Genomic DNA, 19,932 nt, shown 5'->3' with positions numbered 1-19,932 from the left:
TCTGGTTTTTATGTGTGTATGATAAGAACACAACATGAGATCTACTCTCTTGAAGTTTGAAGTGTATAATATGTTATTGTTGACTATGGGCACGATGTCATATGGCAGAGCTCTAGAAGTTATTTGTCTTGCTTAGCTGAAGCCTTATACCTGTTGAATGGCAACTCCCCATTTCCCTCTCCCCCAGCCTCTGGAAACCACCCTTCTGCTCTCCGCTTCTCTGAGTTTGGCTATTTTAGATGCCTCATATAAGTGGAATTATACAGTATTTGTCTTTCTGTGGCTCGCTTATTAGCACAACCTCAGTTGTGTTCATTTTGTCTCACATGGCAGGATTTCCTTATTTTTCAAGGCCGAATAATATTCCTTTGTATGCATTTAGAAATTGGAACCCTTGTGGTTGGGAATGTAACATGGTGCAACTGCTATGAAAAATAGTATGGAGGTTCTTCAAAAAATTAAAAATAGAACTACATATGATCCAGCAAGTCCACTCCTGGCTATTTGTCCCGAAGAATGGAAATCAGGGTCTCAAAGATATAACTGTGCTCCTAAGTGTCCATTACAGCGTTATTCACAATAGCCAAGATGTAGAAACAATCTAAGCGTCCATCAACGGATGAATGGATGAACACACTCTTAAATGCCTGCTTTTGGTGGTTACTCAGCAACGGGGCAGCAAAGATGGTTATTTCTGTCCCTCTGTCCCTGCCTCCCATTGCCGAGCCCTGATATAGTTGCATAAATTGGTGCATGTTGGTTACATGCTTTTCCTCTCAGCAAGCTCGTCTTCAGCAGCTGCGGTTTGGCTGGAAAAGGCGCCCTCTCCATCCCCACTGGCCGGCTCAGACGTCTTGGGACAAAGACACATCCAGGTGTTCTTGTGAGGAGTTGTGGCCTTCTTCATGGCGTTTTCCAGCAGCAGACAGATGGTCCCAGTGTCTCACTGCCCACCCATAGCATTAGTGGTTCTTCCTGGTCCTCAGACCTGGCTAGATGATGGAAATCAGGAAAGAGCCCTGGATGTGGAGTTAGGAGACCTAGGTTAGAGCTCCTTGATTTAGATGTTGCGTGCCTGTCATTTAAGCCTCTCTGAGCCTTATTACCTTATCTATAAGATGGGGAGCACAATATCAACGTCACAGGGTTGTTCTGAGAGTTGAACGGGAGCATAGAGAGAAGGACCCTTCAGACTACCCGTGTTCAAAGCGAAACCCAGTAGAAGGTGAGGACATTGAGTGCAGAATCCACAGGCAGGTTTGGGGTTTGTTTTGCACACTTTTTGGCCACACCCTGTGGCATGTGGAATCTTAGTGCCCTGACCAGGGATCGAACCTGTGCCCCCTGCATTGGAAGTGTGGAGTCTTAACCACTGAACCACCAGGGAAGTCCCCACAGGCAGTTATTGAAGGTAACTTTGTGTGTTCCTTCTTTTGCTTGAAATTAGATCCCAAATAGAGTTCTGATGACTAGTCTCCATAATTTATTTAAATAACTACATACTATATCCTTGAGCTGATGTATCTCAATTATCATTTCTATTAGAAAACAATATATTGAACATCCTTAAGTATCTTTTTTTTTTTTTTAGTTGTAACTTAGGATAAATTCCTAGGAGCGTGATTATGGGGGTGGGTGGAGGGGATGTTATGCTCGCTATTCTGATTCTTTGAGTGTGTTTTCTCATTGCTCTCTTATAAATCTTACCATAACTTCACTAGCATTGTCTTTTTTTTTTTTTTTTTTTTTTTTTGCGGTACGCGGGCCTCTCACTGTTGTGGCCTCTCCCGTTGCGGAGCACAGGCTCCGGATGCGCAGGCTCAGCGGCCATGGCTCACGGGCCCAGCCGCTCCGCGTCATGTGGGATCTTTCCAGACCGGGGCACGAACCTGTGTCCCCTGCATCGGCAGGCGGACTCTCAACCACTGCGCCACCAGGGAAGCCCTAGCATTTTAACAAAAAACACAGAGCGGGTATCACCAAGTCAGCTGAATACCTTTCCCATACTCATAATATTGCACTTATCACATCAAATGGTAAACGATTTAGTGTTCAGTCTTTCTCCTGGCCCCCACCCAGATGTGAGCCCCAGGAAGTCAGTCTATGCTTATCTGAAACAGCTGGAACATTGTAGGTTTACAATCATTGTTTGTTGAAATCATCTCTTTCGTCTTGCTGAACACCGTGGTCACCTTACAGTGTGTTGAAATAAAACTTAAAATTAGCTTTGCCCTGGTATGGTGAGTGTTGGATTGGAACCAAGGCTCTGTTGGACTCTGAAGTTCTAGGGAATGGAATCTCAGGTTTATCAAAGCCGAGCTGCATTCCTAGGAGGAGGGGTGGGCGAAGCCTCCCAGCCTGATGTTTTGCAGAGGAAATTTGGGTCCATAACCCAGTAAACTGATTACAGATAAGATAGTTCCCATCAAAGGCTGATGCAGGCTGGGAGGGGGTCGGCAATACACGTACCGCGTGATTTAATCAAATGCAGTCCCTGGTCTAAAGAGACAATGGCTGAAAATACAACCTGGATATTATTGCAAAGAGGGGGGCTGTTTGTAGATGAGGGTTTTTAGAAACTTCTTTTAAGCTGAAAACCAGAGGGAGATACGGGCTCCGTGATGAGGAGGCTGTGTGTAAAGAGTGCTTGTGCCGTGGTTTCTGGAGGGACGATGGAGGAGCTCGGGAGGCTGGTGGGAGGATGAGGGATGCCAGTCTGAGCTCTGTTGGACGGTACTTTGAAATAACAAAGAAGAGATGCTAGATATGTTGCAGGAAAAGAAAAAAAATAAAGCTAGGGAAGGCTGGCTGCCAGGTACCAGGAAGCGCGAGGGGAGAGGGTGATGAGGGAAGGAGGGCACTTGTGGGGCATCTCCTGCTGGCTTGGGGAGCGGGGCACAGCCCTCTGCTTGAGACATCACCTCTGAGGTCACACTGAGGGGGCGTGCAGAGGGGACAGGCAGCCTGCGGGAGGCCCCATCCATCTGCCTCAGCCATGCACCCTCCACCCTGGCCTTCTAAGCCCTGGGCTCTTTGTATACCAGCTGGGCTTTTGCCACAACTCTCTTCAGTGGTTGCTTCACCTCCTTCTCTCTTTCCAACCCTTCATCTTTCTAGCTGCTGCCCCGAGTGAGTGACCTTTCAAAGAAATTCATCATTTCTCCACTGAAACACATCACATCCTTCCCCATCCTTCCCCACCACGAAGTCTCTTGGGTGTGGCGTTCCAGGCCTCCCACAGCTATTCCACAGGGACCTTTCTTTTTCTCATCTCAGCCAAGTCACCCCACCCCAGGTTTCCTCCCCTTCAGGCTCCCGTGAGGGTTTCCTTTTCTCGGACCTATATGCTTTTGTATAAGTGATTCTATCATCCTGGAATTCTCTCCCTCGCTTGTCTACGTAGAAAATTCCCACTCATCCTTCAAGGCCTGGTTCCAACGCCCCCTGATTTACAGACACTTCTTTGTTCCCATTTTAACACGAACAGAAATAGTTACGTTAAAGGAATGAAGATCTCACTACCCAATGGGATAAAAGGTGGAGAGCAAAAGGCATAGGAAAAAAGGACACGGACACAGAGTGACTATTCTGTGCTTGGCAATTCACAGAACTGGTCATATTTTGACATTTCTAAGACACTTAAGAACTCGAGGAAACTGTGGGCCCAGGTGGTGAAGTGACCCACTTGAGGTCACCCAGCTGGCATGGAGCAGGGCTGGGACTGGAATCCACATGTTCCAGACTCCAAGGCCCGTGGACATTAGGTAGTGTCCTCAGCAGCCCTGAGAGTATGGTCTGGAGGCCCCGCTTCTTCCCCCAGTGAGGATGGCAGTGGGGAAAAGAAGTGTAGACCTAGGCTCCAGACTTTGACACTCACCTGCTCCTTTCAACCTCAGTCCCCTCATCTGGAAAATGGGCATTTGGGCAAAATGACACTTAAGGTTTTTTCTTCCCACATCTGTAGTTGCTGATCAGGTTGGTAAGATGAGATTAAAAATGGCCTAAACTGAGGGCGGGGGCTGGAGGTCTGGCCCTAACTCTTTGAACTCCCTTCCTGTGTGACTTTCTGAACTCCTATTTGCCCATCTTACAACAGGGCACTTGGGTGAGATGTCCTCCAGGACACCTTCTATGTCAAATATATGGTGCTTTAAGGCAAACCAGAGGCCCCAGAAATCTGTGATCTAACCCACCTGGTTTCTTCTAGTCTACATACAAGCTGAGTTGGGAAGCTCAGTTATTTCCTTCCTCACAGTTAAATTCTTCAACTCTGGAAGGTAGGCGGATAGCTTAGGGTGGAAGCACACACTCTACCATGGGGATTAGAAGGCTTTGGTTTCTGTCCTGATTCTACTGCAATCTGTGTGAACATGGGTTAACTACTTTCCCTCTCTGAGCCTTTGGAGTCCCTTTTCCAGTGAAGAGGAAGTAGATAGTCTAGATGGGCTTTTTCAGCAAAACCATTATTGGATTTTGAATGGCATGTAGAGATTCTTGCACAGCACAGCCAAACACAAATAAAGAAGAGGGACCCAGGGGGGGTCCAGACTCCAGAAGTCATTTGGGATCTACCCGAACATTGTTCTGTCACAGCATATGAGGGAGATCTTCTCCTCAGCCTTAGCGAAGGCTTTGACATGATACGTTGAGGGTGCCTGAGTCCACATGGACGTGAGAACTGGATACCAACTTGGGTACAAAGAACCCCTTCCTCCTCACCAAGGATTTCAAAAGACCATAAATATGCAGCGGGGGTAGAGATAGAAGCGATCACTCAGACAACATTCCTCTTCTTTCAAGTTCTACAGATTCTCTTCTTTACGCCCAACACAGTTCTTGTCACACTCACTTTTTCCGCAAATATTTATTAAGCACCTACTCTGTATCCCGAGCACTCTTTTAGGTTGTGGGACTGCAGCAGAGAACAGAACAGACCGAGATCCCTGCCTTGTGGAGCTTACTTACTGCTGGGGGAGACAGAAGATAAGCCAATAGACGTATCTAGAAGGTGGCCGGTGGTGATAAGTGCTGTGGAGGACAGGCTATCAGGAAGGGGCAACAGAGGTGCCTGCAGAAGCTCTTCTGAGGGGTGGCCAGGCAGGTGAGGTGAGGAGAATGAAGTGAGAGAGTGAACTGGGCAGGTATCTGGGAGGAACATCTGTCTGCCTCTGCTAATGAGCTGCTGGTCTTTATGTCTCAAGTGTTCAAGAAGATTTTAGGTTTGGAGGCTGCATCTTTTGTGTCTCTCCAATATCCTCTCTAATAGCCAAATGCAACATGGTGGGTGTCTTGTATCTCTCTCCAGTCTGATCCCTCAGTTTCTCTTTCTTTGAGGACTGTGGTCTGCCTGAGAGATAGGTATTCTCACTTTGCCTGAGGCAGTGGCCGTGTCTCAGTCTGGGCTGAAGCAGATTCTCCTTTGGACACCGTGACACGCTCTGAGAGACACCATTTTACTTCCCCCGGAAACGGTGTTGCAGGACTTGATGCCTGATCCCCCAATGTCATGAGGGTTTCAAAGTGAACCTTGCAGAATCAACTCATTAATGATCATTAAATATTTGGGGTGAGTCAGTGCCTGACAGAATGGCTGGGGCGGAATGACTGAAGCAGGAGACTTCGGCACATGAACGAGGACTCTTCTCATCTGCACACCTGGTTGCCGGGAGGGGGGACACCCCACGTCATGACAGAAATGCTCTTCAGGAGAGATAGCAATCCAAGTGCCAGGTATTTGGCTGTCGTGTTTGTCAGTGATTCATGAAGTGATTATCAACATTCAAAACCACTTCATGAATCAACCAAGAGCTGGAAAAAGATTTAAGCATAATGAGCTCATTTCCCTAGAAATAGGGCCCAACCCACTGGTGGGTCAAATAGTTGCTGTGGCTTAGGCTTCACAGCCTCCCTTCCTGCCCCCTCCTCATTTCTGACAGGCTCATTTCAGGCCTCATTATGCTTTGTCGCTTTGTGCTCTAACCAAGAGCTGTCACATCCAGGAACCTCACAGATGGTGGATTCAGAGTCCTTCTCTGTTCGGCTGGGAAGTGGGCATCTCTTGAGTCTGTCGTGAGCTGAATTGTGCGGCCTCTCATACACAGTCCGTGAGTTGAAGTCCTAACCCTAGTACGTCAGAATGTGACAGTGTTTGTATGCGTTGGCCAAAAAGTGCCTTCGGTTTTAAAGTCAAAATAAAAGACACATTTTTCATTTTCACCAAGAACTTCATTGTACAATGTATTCACCCTTTTGTTCCACTACCTTGTGCCATTTTTCAGGCAACTTCATAATTCCATCTTTCCAAAACTTTTAATCTTTTTGAGCAAAGAACTGTTCTAGGTGCCTTTTACAGTCTTCCAGGGAATTGACATTTTTTCCATTAAGAGAATTTTGTAAAGACTAAAATAAATGGAAATCCAAAGGTGCAATGTCTGGTGAATATGACGGGTGAATCAGAACTTCCCAGCCAAGCTGTAACCGTTTTTGCCTGGTCATAAAAGAAACATTCAGTCTTGCCTTATCCTGATGGAAGATTATGCGTTCTCTGTTGACTAATTCTGGACTCTTTTCTTCGAGTGCTGCTTTCAGTTGGTCTAACTGGGAGCAGTACTTGTGTTGGAATTAATCGTTTGGTTTTCCAGAAGGAGCTCATAATAGAGGACTCCCTTCCAATCCCACCATATACACAACATCACCTTCTTTGGGTGAAGACCGGCCTCTGGTGTGGTTGGTGGTGGTTCATTTCGCTTGCCCCACGGTCTCTTCCGTTCCACATTGTTGTACAGTATCCACTTTTCATCACCCGTCACAATTTGTTTTAAAAACGGAGCATTTTCATCGGAACATTTTCATTACGTGTAAGTAGAGAATCGCATGTGGAAATATGGTCAAGAAAGTTTTTTTTGCTTAACTTATGTGGAACCCAAACATCAAAGCAATTCACATAACCAAGCTGGTGCAGATGATTTTCAGCGATTGATTTGGATATTCTGAGTATGTCGGCTATCTCCCGCATGGTATAACGTTGACTGTTCTCAGTGAATGTCTCGATTTGATCGATATCAACTTCAACTGGTCTGCCTGACCGTGGAGCATCGCCCAGCGAGAAATCTCCAGCACGAAACTTCACAAACCACTTCTGACACGTTCGATCAGTCACAGCACCTTCTCCATACACTGCACAAATCTTTTTTGTGTGTTTCGGTTGTGTTTTTACCTTTCTTGAAATAATAAAGCATAATATGCCGAAAAAGTTGCTTTTTTTTCTTCCATCTTCAATATTAAAATGGCTACCCGGGGGACTTCTCTGGTGATGCAGTGATTAAGAATCCGCCTGCCAATGCAGGAGACACGGTTTCAAGCCCTGGTCCAGGAAGATCCCACATGCCGTGGAGCAGCTAAGCCCGTGTGCCACAACTACTGAGCCTGAGCTCTAGAGCCTGTGAGCCACAACTACTGAGCCCGTGTGCCACAACTACTGAAGCCTGTGCGCCTAGAGCCTGTGCTCTGCAACAAGAGAAGCCACTGCAATGAGAAGCCCATGCGCCACAACTAGAGAAAGCCCTCACGCAGCAACAAAGACCCAATGCAGCCAAAAATAAATAAAATTAAAAATATATTTTTTTAAATGGCTATACAAATTTCAACAATTTTGATAAGTCTTTTAAAAAATGCATGCTGATATGACAGCTGTCACATACAATCTAACAAAATTGTTTTGAATGAAGTTAAAGACAATTAAATGTCACTAGAGGCATCTTATGGAAAAAACCGAAAGAATCTTTTGGCCAGCCCAATAGATAAGGCCTTTAAAGAGGGGATTAAGGTAAAACATATGGGTGGGCCCTAATCCAATAGGACTGGTGTCTTTATCAGAAGGGGAGATTAGGCCACAGACACACACAGAGGAAAGACCATATGAAGACACGGGGAGAAGATGGCCATCTTCAAGCGAAAGAGAGAGGTCTCAGAAGAATTCGACTCTACCAGTACTTTGCTTTCAGATTTCTAGCCTCCAGGGGCGGCCCTAGCTTACTAATACAGGGTTCTTGAGTGCATGTGTCTCCTGGGAAGCTTTGGGGCACCCAAACTTTATTGACAGCGTTACATTGGCAAGGCACCTTCTCTAGAGGCTATTTAATTTTTTCTCATAGAGGCTCATTACCTTTCTCCCCACAGCCTTGGAATTGGCTGTCCTTTGATGCTGATACCTGCAAGAAGGAGGCCCATTTGGACACCTCAGACTGCTGGGGGCTTCCTTACTACTGGGCCGGTTTCCCCATTGTCTTAGCTTGGTTCTTCCTAAAAGCAGATCCTAAGACAGAGATGGGTACATGAGGTTTATCTGTGATGTGATCCCAAAATGCACTGTGAGCGAGTGGGGAGGCCAGACGGGGAAGAGAGCAAAGCTAATAACTGGGTTCATTCTCACTGGGGACCCTCTGGAGAGTCTGGAACACACCTAGGATTGTCTCACCAAGGGGCAAGGGAACTGAGGCATTGATCCACCGGCTCTTACCCCTCACTGGCTGAGGGTCTCATTTGTAACTCCCCTGCACTCTGGCTTATTTTGTACGCGGGCCAAGCACCCTCCTGCAGCCAGCAGAAACCCTCCTGCAGCCAGCAGAAACCCTCGGGCAGAGAGATGCAGGGAGATGTTGCCGTGTGTAGGAATGTTGGCAGTGACCCCCAGGGTGGGCCGAGGGGCTCTGGAGCGGCGCCCGCAGGGCCCGTTGCACCAAGCCCTTTCCTCTCCAGGCCTCCCCTCCTGTGGGCTCCAACATGTTCTGCCCTCGCCCACCCAAATGCAAAGTGCTCTCCGGTCGAGCTTTCACCTCCTTTCCAAGAGGCGTTTGCTCCGTTAGTACCCAGCATCCATTTCGGAGGCGTCACTTCAATAGAGCCACTTCTCCTCCTTCGGACTCACCACTCACCCAGATGAAAGGCAGAGTCTCGCAGAAACCACGATGAAAGGGTTCCTCGGCCAGCTTTCCTTTCTGTTGAAAGGACGGCTCCATCTCCCAGATCTCTGCATCCCATTGCTTCAGAGAATCCCGGGTGAGCTGACGGCACAGCAGCGGGGTGGAGAAGTATTTCTGGAGCAATCGCTATCATTTCTCAAGTGGCCCCATTTGGAAGTGGCACCTTTCTGGGTTCTCTTCTGCTGGCCCCTTTAGAGGAGATTGTACTATAAATTCACGAAGACGGTGCTCTCGGAATGGTTCCGTAAGTGTTCTGACATAGCCTCTAGGCTTCCAGGGTGGAGGGCTGGGGGCGTGTCCCAAATGTCATTTGTGGAGGCTGGAGGGTGTGACAAGAGGAGCATGGAGGGAACGGGGGTGGCAGGGGAGTTTGATGAGCCAGCCACACTTGGATGACCAGGCAGATGCTGGGTACCTTTCATGGAGCTGGAGAAGTCAGGGAGAGGGGCTGACTCTGGGGCAAGGACGAGGAGCCCAGCTTTGACCTGCTGAGTGTGGGGTGTCAGGGAGAGGCAGGCCAGATGGATGGGGTCCAGCACAGCTGCCCATCTTCCTTGTGCCCTGCCTGCCAGCCTGCCTGAATTTCCTTTCTTTGTATCATGGCATCACCTCCTTCGGATCCTGGCATCATCTCCAACTTCTTGCCTCGCCCTGATGATTCTCTGTCTGGTTCCCAGGGAGGCTGGATGACACGATGAAAGGAACATCCAATCTGGAACCAGGCAAAGCTGCGCCCAAAGCTCCGCGCTATCGCTCCAGAGTTCTGGAGTCTGGAGCAGCCGTGGGCCTCCAGTTTCCTCTTCTCCCCAGGGCCTCTGCTCCGTAGTCACCTCCGCAGAAGGGCAGCCCCTGGCACCCTAGCTAACACAGGAGCCGTCCCATCATACTCTAACCCTCACCTTGCTTATTCTTCTCCAAGGCTGTTACTGCCACCTGACATTTAAATGTTTGTGTTTACTTGTCTATCGTGTGTATGTGTCTCACCAGGTTGTAGGCCCTGTGATGACAGAAACATCTGTAAATATTGTAAAATACTGTTCACTGCTGTACCACTCAGGGTACGAAGCTGCCTGGCACATAGTAGGTTCCCCGTCAGTTTTTATTGAATGAGTGAGTGAAATAAATAAACCTCTCAAGATTGTAGATGTGAAGAGGCCAAGTGTGTACCCTCAAATACAGAAGACAACTTTGGGGATCAAGGATCCATCTTACCAGGAGAAAATAAGACGGATCCCCTCTAGCTCTTGTTTGGAACAGAAAAGGCCGACACGAAGCACACGCCGAGCGTTCATTTGACCAGCTGGACCTACTGCACCAGCGTGTCGAAGGTAATATTTCATTGGATTTCACCCCATATTTGAAAGCAAAATAATTCGCATTTGAAAATCTCATTACTAGCATCTTCCCTCCAAATCCATTAACGGCGTGAGTGTTTCTGGCAACCAAGATCACCTCGGATTATAGTACGAAATGCAACTCTGGGGAAAACTGTATATTTCAAGATGTTCATACCACTCAGTTGTCAAATATTCGCACGGTTGTGATTCTCAAAGAAAGCATACAATGTAGGGAAATTGGTAATAAAATAAAAGCTCCGGGATGTATTGAGAGAAGGCGGCCAAAGGATTCCTCCCTGACACAGCTAATCCCAGGGACGGGAAATTAAAAACCACGCCAGAATATCAATGCCTCACACAGAGGATGGCTTGCTTTTCTTGAGTGAGATTCCAAGTCTCAGCCCGCATGGAAATCAAGGACTTCTTCACTGGACCTTCAGGTCTCCTGCAGCCACCCTTTCCCCATCCCACAGACGAGAGATTCCTCTCCTCCTACCTAGACTCACTGCATCAGCTAAATCTGGTTGTTCACTAATCCCCAAATCCACATGGCCATCCCTGTCTTGGTGAAGTTGGATGACATCATTAGATGACATCACCGGACGACGCCATTAGGGCTGGAGAGGTTCTGTAAGATTGAAAATGAAAAACAAAAAATGAAGGTTGTGGTTCTGTAGTCAAAGGAATTGGGAACCACAGCATATGTTATCTTCCTCTCGGGGCTTCCAATTCACCCAGGCATGTTCAAGGCTCTGAGATGTCCCATGGTCAAGAGACTTGTTTATATTTATTTAACTTAACATTGTCCCAAATTAGCTGGCTCTGCAGGCTTTAATTTGACCATATGAAATAGTCAAATTCTATGGAAAACTAGGGTACAAATTGAAATCCCTGTACCTCCAACAGATGAGGCAACAAACAACAGGGAAGCTATCAAAGTGCCTGCTCACTTGGCTGGTCAGTGGCAGAGCCAGGAAGGACTGGACACCAGGGACCACGACACCCAGTTAAGGGCTCCTCTACTGCTCTCCCTTAATTCGCTTCAATTCAGTAAAATTCCACGAATATTTCTTGAGCACCTGTCATGGCCAGGTACTGTCCTGGGTGCTGGAATACACAAAACACATGAGACCGGGCCATACAGAATCCAACTTTGCCCCCACAGAGTTAAGAGTCTAATTGGGAGCTTCTCATCATTTTCTTCCCATGTTCTCTCCCTCTTCTCTCTCTCGCCCTCCCCTTCCTCCTCTCAGATCATGCTTCACTCTGAACAAGATAAGTTGCCCTCAGACTCCACTTAAATTACATCACTGCCTGGGTGAGGACCTTGATTGATTCTTTTTTCTTCTCTCAGAACAGGTTTGGCCTGTGGGGCCCTGAGCTCCGTGACAGCAGGGCCTGTGCTGGTCTCTCTCACTCTGCTGGGCAGAACCCCTGGCTCATAGTAGGCGCTCAGTTCATACCCGTTCCGTGGCTGATGGCTGAGTGTTTGTCAGTCCTGCAAGACCTCCTCGGCCCTTACATTCTTAGCTTCGCCGCTCGGCCTGAAACCCTGCGTCCGTGGAGGGTAGTAGGTCCCGATGTGCTCTCCACACAGCACCACATGCCTTTCCTTGTGATTTCCCTTGAACAAGTCCTCCAGCAAGTGGAAGCCAACATTCAGTCCCTCCCATGTTGATTCGAATCTATAGCCAGCTCAGTTGCTCACCTCTTCTAGAAAGACTTCACTGAATCCCTTCCTTCCTTCCACCCTCCTCTCCTTTCCGATTCTTCATCAGGCATTGTGCTAGGCCCTATGAAAAGAAATAGGGATCATGAGTAACCCCTGTCTCTGAGGATCTCATGGGCCAGTGGAGAAGACAGACAAGTGATTGATCATAATGCGGAATAATTTTGCCATGACACAGGCACTCACAAGCTGCCAGAGGTCTACAAATGGAGAGTCAACCCGTGTGGAGTCAGGAAAGGCCTGTAGAAAAAGCGGATGTACTAGCTGATCCTTGAAGTAAAATCCGAAGTAAGACAGCAGGAAACTTGCTGGGGTTGGTGGGGAGGAAGGGAGTATCAGACATTAAGAGCTGCGAACCAGGGATATCACATCTAAATTTCCCAGCGAAGGCTGGGGACCTAATTATCTCTACATGTTCGTTGGGGTCAGACCTCAAATGGAGCCCCAGTTTTGTGATTTCCTCTTCTTAGACAAGTTACTTAGTTTTAGTTCGTCATTTATGAAATCAGACTGTTCTTAGCACAGAGATTGACACATCGTAGGTGCTCAATAAATGTATGTTGAACAAATGCATGAGTATTTCCCTAGCAGTTTTTATTGTTGAAAGTATTGAAAGTGATGAAGTTGCTTGTCATGTGTTAGTTGTTTCTCTCTCTATTTTTCTTCCCTGAGGGATGTGTAGAGAGGACAGGACATTGTCTAAGGCTTGAGAGGAGCTGTTTCCTCCCAAGAAGGTTCCCTAACTTCCATTAGCTCCTCTTTCTCGCCCCCAACTTCAGCTTTGAACTTTCTATTTAAATATAGATTATAAGCGAAAGGGAGCCTCCTCCACCCCTAAATTTTTCTGAGTGAAACGTACTGCATGCAGCCGCGCGAGAGCTGGCAATGAGCCCTTTAAAAATTTCCAGGTGATCAGATTTTACTGAATCTGACTTTTCCTTGCTTCATTCTCCTGACCTCTTGCCCTGCATTAGACAAAATCTTTCGGGCTTCTCTGGTGGCTCAGTGGTTAAGAATCCGCCTGCCAATGCAGGGGACACGGGTCCAGGAAGATCCCACATGCCACGGAGCAACTAAGCCCGTGGGCCACAACTCCTGAGCCCGCGAGCCACAACTACTGAAGCTTGCGTGCCTAGAGCCCGTGCTCTGCAACAAGAGAAGCCACCGCAATGAGAAACTCGCGCACTGCAACGAAGAGGAGCCCCCTCTCACCGCAACTAGAGAAAGCCCGCGCGCAGCAGCAAGGACCCAATGCAGCCAAAGATAAATAAATAAATAAATTTATTTAAAAAAAAAATCTTTCTGTGTCTCGGTCCCCTGTCAGTGGCTGGCTACTCCCCCCCCCCCCCGCCCCCGACTCTCATTTTCTCCCATAATGAGTTGTTCCAATGTGCTCGGCTACCCCTGAAGTAGAGCCATATTTTAGGGATTCCCTTTGTTTCGGCAGAAACTGGGAGGGCACGGGTGGCAGAGGACAGTTGGCATTTTCAAGTAGATAGCTGTGTCAATCACTGCGTTTGTTGCCTCATTTTTGGTGTCCCATTTAATCCTTACAGTGACCGTGGTTGTGGGAATTCAAAGTTCAGGCTTCACCCTGACCAGTTAAATCAGAAACTCAGGGTGGGATCTAGACATTGGTAGTTTTGAAAAGTGCTCCAGGCCATTCTAATATGCAGGCAAAGTTTTAAATTACTGCCTTACACCAGGCTGCCTGTCAGAAAGTATCTTTCGGAGACTTTTAGGAGCCATCAATATAAATGATGACGAGGATGAAAGTGTACTTGGAGTGAGGCCATTGGTTGTGGTCATAACTTTGTTCTCAGGCAAGAACAAGTAGGTTCTTCAGGGAATAATCTAGTCAGTCAAAAATACTCTTTGAGCCTTTTGCCTAAACATAAGAGAACCTGGAGTGCTAACAGTGGTAATACCCGGGGGACATTTCAGGAAGGAAGTCTAGCATGAATAGCTTTCCCAAATAACAAGGGAGAGTTTTCATGTAGCACACAGCCTAAGAGTTGTGTTCAAGGTGCCAAAACCTTAAGATCTGCACTTGAGATCCACCACTGCAGAGGATCACAGTTCCATCCAGGAGGATATTGTGTGCATTTTGAAGATCCCACACTAAAAAGTTTAGCAATTCCCTTTATTGAGATGAACAGACAGATCTACTTACAGGAAGTAATTGGTCTATAGTCTGTTCCTTTGTATGTGAAACATGGACAATTTTGATATTGTTTCAGATTAATTTCCGTGAGCTCCATGTACCTGAGGGTTCCACTAATTCTTTGGTGGGGGGAATTGGTACTAGAAATGTACGGCAGTGATGTTGGCTATTAGTTGTAGTTTGTCTGATGCATAGTTGTTGACATACATCAGATACTAAACTCTTTTAATGCTTTCCGTATTGTGGATTCAGTCATTTCCTGTCATTATGTTATTAGTAAAGGAATCCCTCCAGGTTTGTAAAGATGGATATTTGACTAGTAAGCTTAGCTGAATATGTGTCCAAGTTCTCTAACCCTCAATGGGGAAACTAGGCAAGCAGTACCATTTCACAGAATATGGGAAAAATGTATCCTTTTGGGGGGAGCACCTCAGATAAGTGTACCCCAGTCTTGCACCCTTTAGGGTGGAAAAACTGGTGCGTTAAAGTCCATGATCAAATCACAGTACAGTTAACTATAGACATACAAATACAAAAGTAGAGATACAAATGGATCCCAGAAAAATGTAAAAAAAAATCCTGTATTTCTCCTTGGAATCATTGCAACTACACAATGCAATGATTAAGAGCACGGACACCGAAGCTAGGCTTCTAGGGTTTAAATCCCAGCTCTGCCACTTACTACCTGCGTGACCTTGGGCACGTCGCTTAACTTCTCTGTGCCCCATATTCCTCTTCCTTGAAATGGAGATGACAGTAGTACCGACAATCAGAAGGCTGCTGTGAGGGTTAAATCTGTTAATATTTCTAACGCATGTAGAACAGTGCCTGGCACATAATCAATGCTATATATGTGTTTGTTAAATATAAACAGATGAACTCCCAGCAGCATTTCTCAAATTTCAATGTGCACATGCATCACACGGGGATTCTGTAGTAATGCAGACTCTGTAGGTCTGGGGTGTGGCCCGAGAGCCTGTATTTCTAACAAGCTCACAGGTAACGCTGATGCTCCTGGCTCATGGCCATACTTTGGGTAGTGCGGGGTCTACGTGCTTCAGTTTGATGGCGGAGGGAGGGATTCAGGTGTGACTTACCCGCTCTATTTAACTTGCTTCCCAACAGCTGTGGGTGGTTGAAGGCGAACTCTTGGAGTCAACCTCTTGCAGTTGCTACAAGAGGTTAAGCCCTTTAATGCTCACGCCTGTTACTCTAGGACGCGACCACTTTTAATCACCCGTGACATTCAGTCATCTGGCTTCACTTTGAATGAGAGAATGGTGAGGGGTGGAGAGTCAAATCCCACTAATGGAGTATCTTAGAAACCAGCCAATGTCTCCCCTTGTGAATATGGGCCTCTCCATGGTAAGTTTCTTGGGAGTTACTATGCAAAAATGGTCTGTCTCATCTCTGATTTGAGCCACCTTAGCAACTGCTCGTTTTGTGATCCTGCTTTGATAATTTCCAGGCCCATGGAAGAGACATGGGGGAGAGATGAGACCACCCCTCACAGCACTGAGAAAAATGGTTCACTCCCTACAATCAAATCAACATTCTGGTTGTTTTTTGAATGCATGTTCTACAGTTAGCTTAAATTTGCCATCCACCAATTAAGTTGATGTAAGTTTATTTCATTGCCTCTTGATACACTGCCATATTTAAAGCATCTGAAAATGGTTTCAGGAAAACTAGAGCCCAAAGCACAGAAAAGGCCCAATTTGTTGAGCTAAAGAACTCAGGGTTAATCAGAGAACGATCTGTGCTGTGGTCGTGTTTATTGCGTCCTGTTACAGCTGCAGCTCAGCATTCAGGGGCTCTCCTGTCTATCCTTGGCCACCTGGGCGTCAGGTGGGTGACTGTGCCTACTTGGTAGGTGGTAAAGACAGACTGTGGCCTTATGACTTGACTGACCAACTGTACATGTTTAAGAACGTGTTGCAAACTTACTAGAAAATTAACGTATTTTTCAAAGTAAGCATGCCTAAAAAAGGGAAGGAGGAGAAATTACTTAAAGCAATCATAGATAACATTGAAAAGTGAATCATTAGCAAAACCCACATTTTTACAGAAAACGAATATTTCACCATGATTTGGTACCTTTCATTGATGCCCACCCATTATTAATCACTGCTTAACTGCAGCCTGATATTTTCTCAGGCTCTTGTATATGCTTTTTCTCCCCATATCTTCTTCCTTAAAAAATGTCAGCCCCTTATTTGTTTAATTGACATATAATTAATAGGCAGTGAAATGCACAGATCTTAAGATTACAGTTTAATGAGTTTTTGCAAATGCATGTTGCCACGTAACCCACATCTCTGTCAAGACACAGAACATTTCCATCACCCCCAAAACATTCTACCTGCTCCTGGTCCATCCTTCCCCCACCCACTTCCTCCTGGCTCTCAGGAAAACATTGCTCTGATTTCTTTCAACAGAGATTAATTTTGCCTGTTCTAGAACTCCATGTAAATCAAATTGTGCAGGATGTATTCTTTTGTAGCTGGCTTTTCTCAGCATCATGTCTTTGAGGCTCATTTGTGTTGTTGCGTGTATCAGTAATTCCTTCCTCTTTATTGCTGGGTAACTTCTGTTGTATGATTATAACTCCATTTTTTATTCCCTCACTTGTTGAAGGACATTTGGGTCATTTCTAGTTTTTGGCTATTACGAACAAAGCTGATATGGATATTCTTATGCAGCTCTTATTGTGCACATTTTCATTTCTCTTGAGTAAATACAGGCAGACTTCATTCTGTTGCACTCAGCTCTATCGTGCTTCGCAGGCACTGGGTTTTCTACAAATAATAGGTCTGTGGCAGCCCTGCAGCAAGCAAGTCTGTTGGCGCCATTTTCCCAACAGCATCTCCTCTCTTCATGTCTCTGTGTCACATTTTTCAAAATTATTGAAACATTTTAAACTTTTTCATTATTATACTTGCTATTGCGCTCTGTGATCTTTGATGTTACTGTTGCAAAAATATTATGACTCACTGAAGGCTCAGATGATGATTAGCATTTTTTAGCAATAAAGTATTTTAAAACTAAGGTATGTACATTGTTTTTTTAGACATAGTGGTATTGCATACTTAATAGACTACAGTATAGTATAAACGTAACTTTTTTTTGGCTACTGCAAAAAACTTTATTGTTTACGTTTGGTCTACCGCTTGGGAGAGGGCTCCTAGTGGCTGCGGAGAAAGGCTTCAGGCAGAAGCCTTCACCAGGGGGACGCCAGAGGGGCCCCTCAAAGGCTGCTGGGCTCTGGAGGCTCCTGCTCGTGCTTGAGGGTGAGCCTTTGGGAAGAGATACTGGCGCAGCCCAGCCTAGGGACCAGGCAGCCTGCGGAGGTCCGTCATGTGATCGCCCATCTTCTTGATGAGTTTCACCTGCTCATCCAGGAAGCGGCTCTCCCGGAAGTCACGGAGCTGGGGATCTGCCCGGGCAGAACCCAGGGCATGCAGATCCAAAAGGGCCTGGTTCAGGTTCTCCAGGACCATGGCGGCTTCCATAGCGTCCTGGGTTTTGCCCCACTCATCTTGGGACGGCTTTTGCAGCCCTGGAAGAGGGCACGACTGCTGTGCTGGGTTTGGTCTTCAAGAGACGCTCAGAGCACTCCAGCTTCTCCTCGGCCTGTTCGCGGACAAAAGTGGCCCACGCCTCCGGAGCCACATTGTCGCGTTCGAAATAGAAGCCCAGAGAGAGGTAGGTGCAGGAGCCCGGCAGATGCACATAGACCAGGTAGTGGATGGCAGCCTCCACCTGGATGAAATAATTCTGATGAATCTGGGAGCTCATGGTTGCCGGGCAATTAGGAGCTAAGCTCAAAAAATGGTGTCGGCTGGTCCCGGAGGCTGAGGATAGGTGTAGAGGTTGGTTCTGAAGGTGACTACTGGAAAAAAGGTTGGAGGGTGGTCGGAAGTTGGAGGGGGGGGGGGTGTCCCTGGGCCTCTTCTGTCCAAACATTGTTGAAGCAAGAGACGGATCCGCGGACCACTGAGTGCACTGCCTTACCTGAGCCGGGGAACCAAAAATTTGTATGACTCGCTTTACTGAGATACAGGCTTTATTGTGGTGGTCTGGAACTGGCCCCGCAATATCTCTGAGGTACGCCTGTGGGTAGAAGTGGAATTTCTGGGTCCTAGGGCAGGTGAATGCTTAACGTTATGGGGAACTGCTAGACGGATTTCCGAAGTGGCCATTTTGCCTTCTGGATGTTACTGTACCAGAGTCCTGTAGCTCCACATCCTTCTCGGAATTTGATGTTGCCAGTTTTGAAATGTCAGCCATTATGGTGTGTGCATAATTGTATATCATCTTTGTTTTAATTTGCATTTCCTTGATGACTAATGCTGTTGAGCCTTTTCTCCATGTGCTTATCGTACACGGATGTGTTTTATTTATTTATTTATTTATTTATTTATTTATTTATTTATTTATTTATTTACTTGCCGTACGCGGGCCTCTCACTGCTGTGGCCTCTCCCGTTGCGGAGCGCAGGCTCCGGACGCGCAGGCTCAGCGGCCACGGCTCACGGGCCCAGCCGCTTCGCGGCATGTGGGATCTTCCCGGACCGGGACACGAACCCTTGTCCCCTGCATCGGCAGGCGGACCCCCAACCACTGTGCCACCAGGGAAGCCCTCGTGTATTTTTATAACATAGATTTTTTTTGGCCACGTGACGTGTGGGGATCAAACCCGTGCCCCCTGCATTGGGAGCACGGTGTCTTAACTACTAGACCACCAGGGAAGTCCCTCATGTGTATTCTGTAGTGAACTGCCTGTTCTAGACTTTTTACTCATTTCAAAAATTGGGTTGTCTTTTTATGATTGAGGTTTGAGAAGTTCTTTGTATATTTTAGATCCAGAGGCTTGTCAGATATATGTTTTGTGAATATATTTGTGACTTTTCACCTGATCTGTGCCTAGCGTAATAATGTCTTCTCATAAATTTTTAAAAGTTTGAGAAAATCTAGTGTATCGGATTTTCCTCTTATGATGAATGCTTTTTCATTCCTGTCTGAGAAATCCATATCTGCTTCAGAGTTGCAAAGATATTCTCATTTGGTTTCTTTTGGCAGTTTTATTGTTCTAAGCTTTTATACTGATGTGTATGATCCACGTTGAATTAACTCTTGTGTATGTGTAAGGCAAGAGTTACAGTTAATTTTTACCCCTTATAGATTTACCCCAGGCTGTTTGTTGCAGTACTATTTATTGAAAAAAACCTGTGTTTTCCCTCATTGAATTGCTTAGGTTCCTTGACCCCCAAATCAGTTGGTTATATAAGTATGAATCTTTCTGGACTCTGTTCCACTGATTTATGTGTCTTTTTTCATTACCAACACCACAGTGTCTTGATTACCATGGCTTCATAATAAGTCTTGAAATCTGTGAGTGTAAGTCCTTATCTTACTCTTTTTCAAGATTGTTTAGCTTTTCTAGGTTCTCAAGATGTTTTTAAAATCATCCATTTCTAAAAATAAAAGTTAAGATTTTGTAAAATTAAGGTTTAAATACATTGAAATGCACAGGTCTTACAAACATATATACCCGTGTAAGCCACACTTTTATCAGGACATTTCGATAACCCCAGAAAGCTCCATTGTGGCCTTCTTGTCATTCTGAGTTCTCAGAAATAACTACTGTCCTGATTTCTATCATGTTTTGCCTTTTCTAGAACTTCTTGGAAAGGAAATCAAGCAATGTGTACATTTGTGT

At 46.2% G+C, this 19,932-nt stretch overlaps 1 long non-coding RNA gene across 1 annotated transcript in view; it reads left to right on the top strand.

The window, feature by feature from the left end:
* LOC132417127 (uncharacterized) overlaps positions 1-19,932 on the top strand; it is a 365,235-nt gene that overhangs the window by 116,079 nt on the left and 229,224 nt on the right. The window lies entirely within an intron of this gene.

Source organism: Delphinus delphis, chromosome 20 (genome assembly GCF_949987515.2).
Source record: "Delphinus delphis chromosome 20, mDelDel1.2, whole genome shotgun sequence".
NCBI classification, from domain to species: domain Eukaryota; kingdom Metazoa; phylum Chordata; class Mammalia; order Artiodactyla; family Delphinidae; genus Delphinus; species Delphinus delphis.
This window is presented reverse-complemented; position numbering and strand designations above follow the sequence as displayed.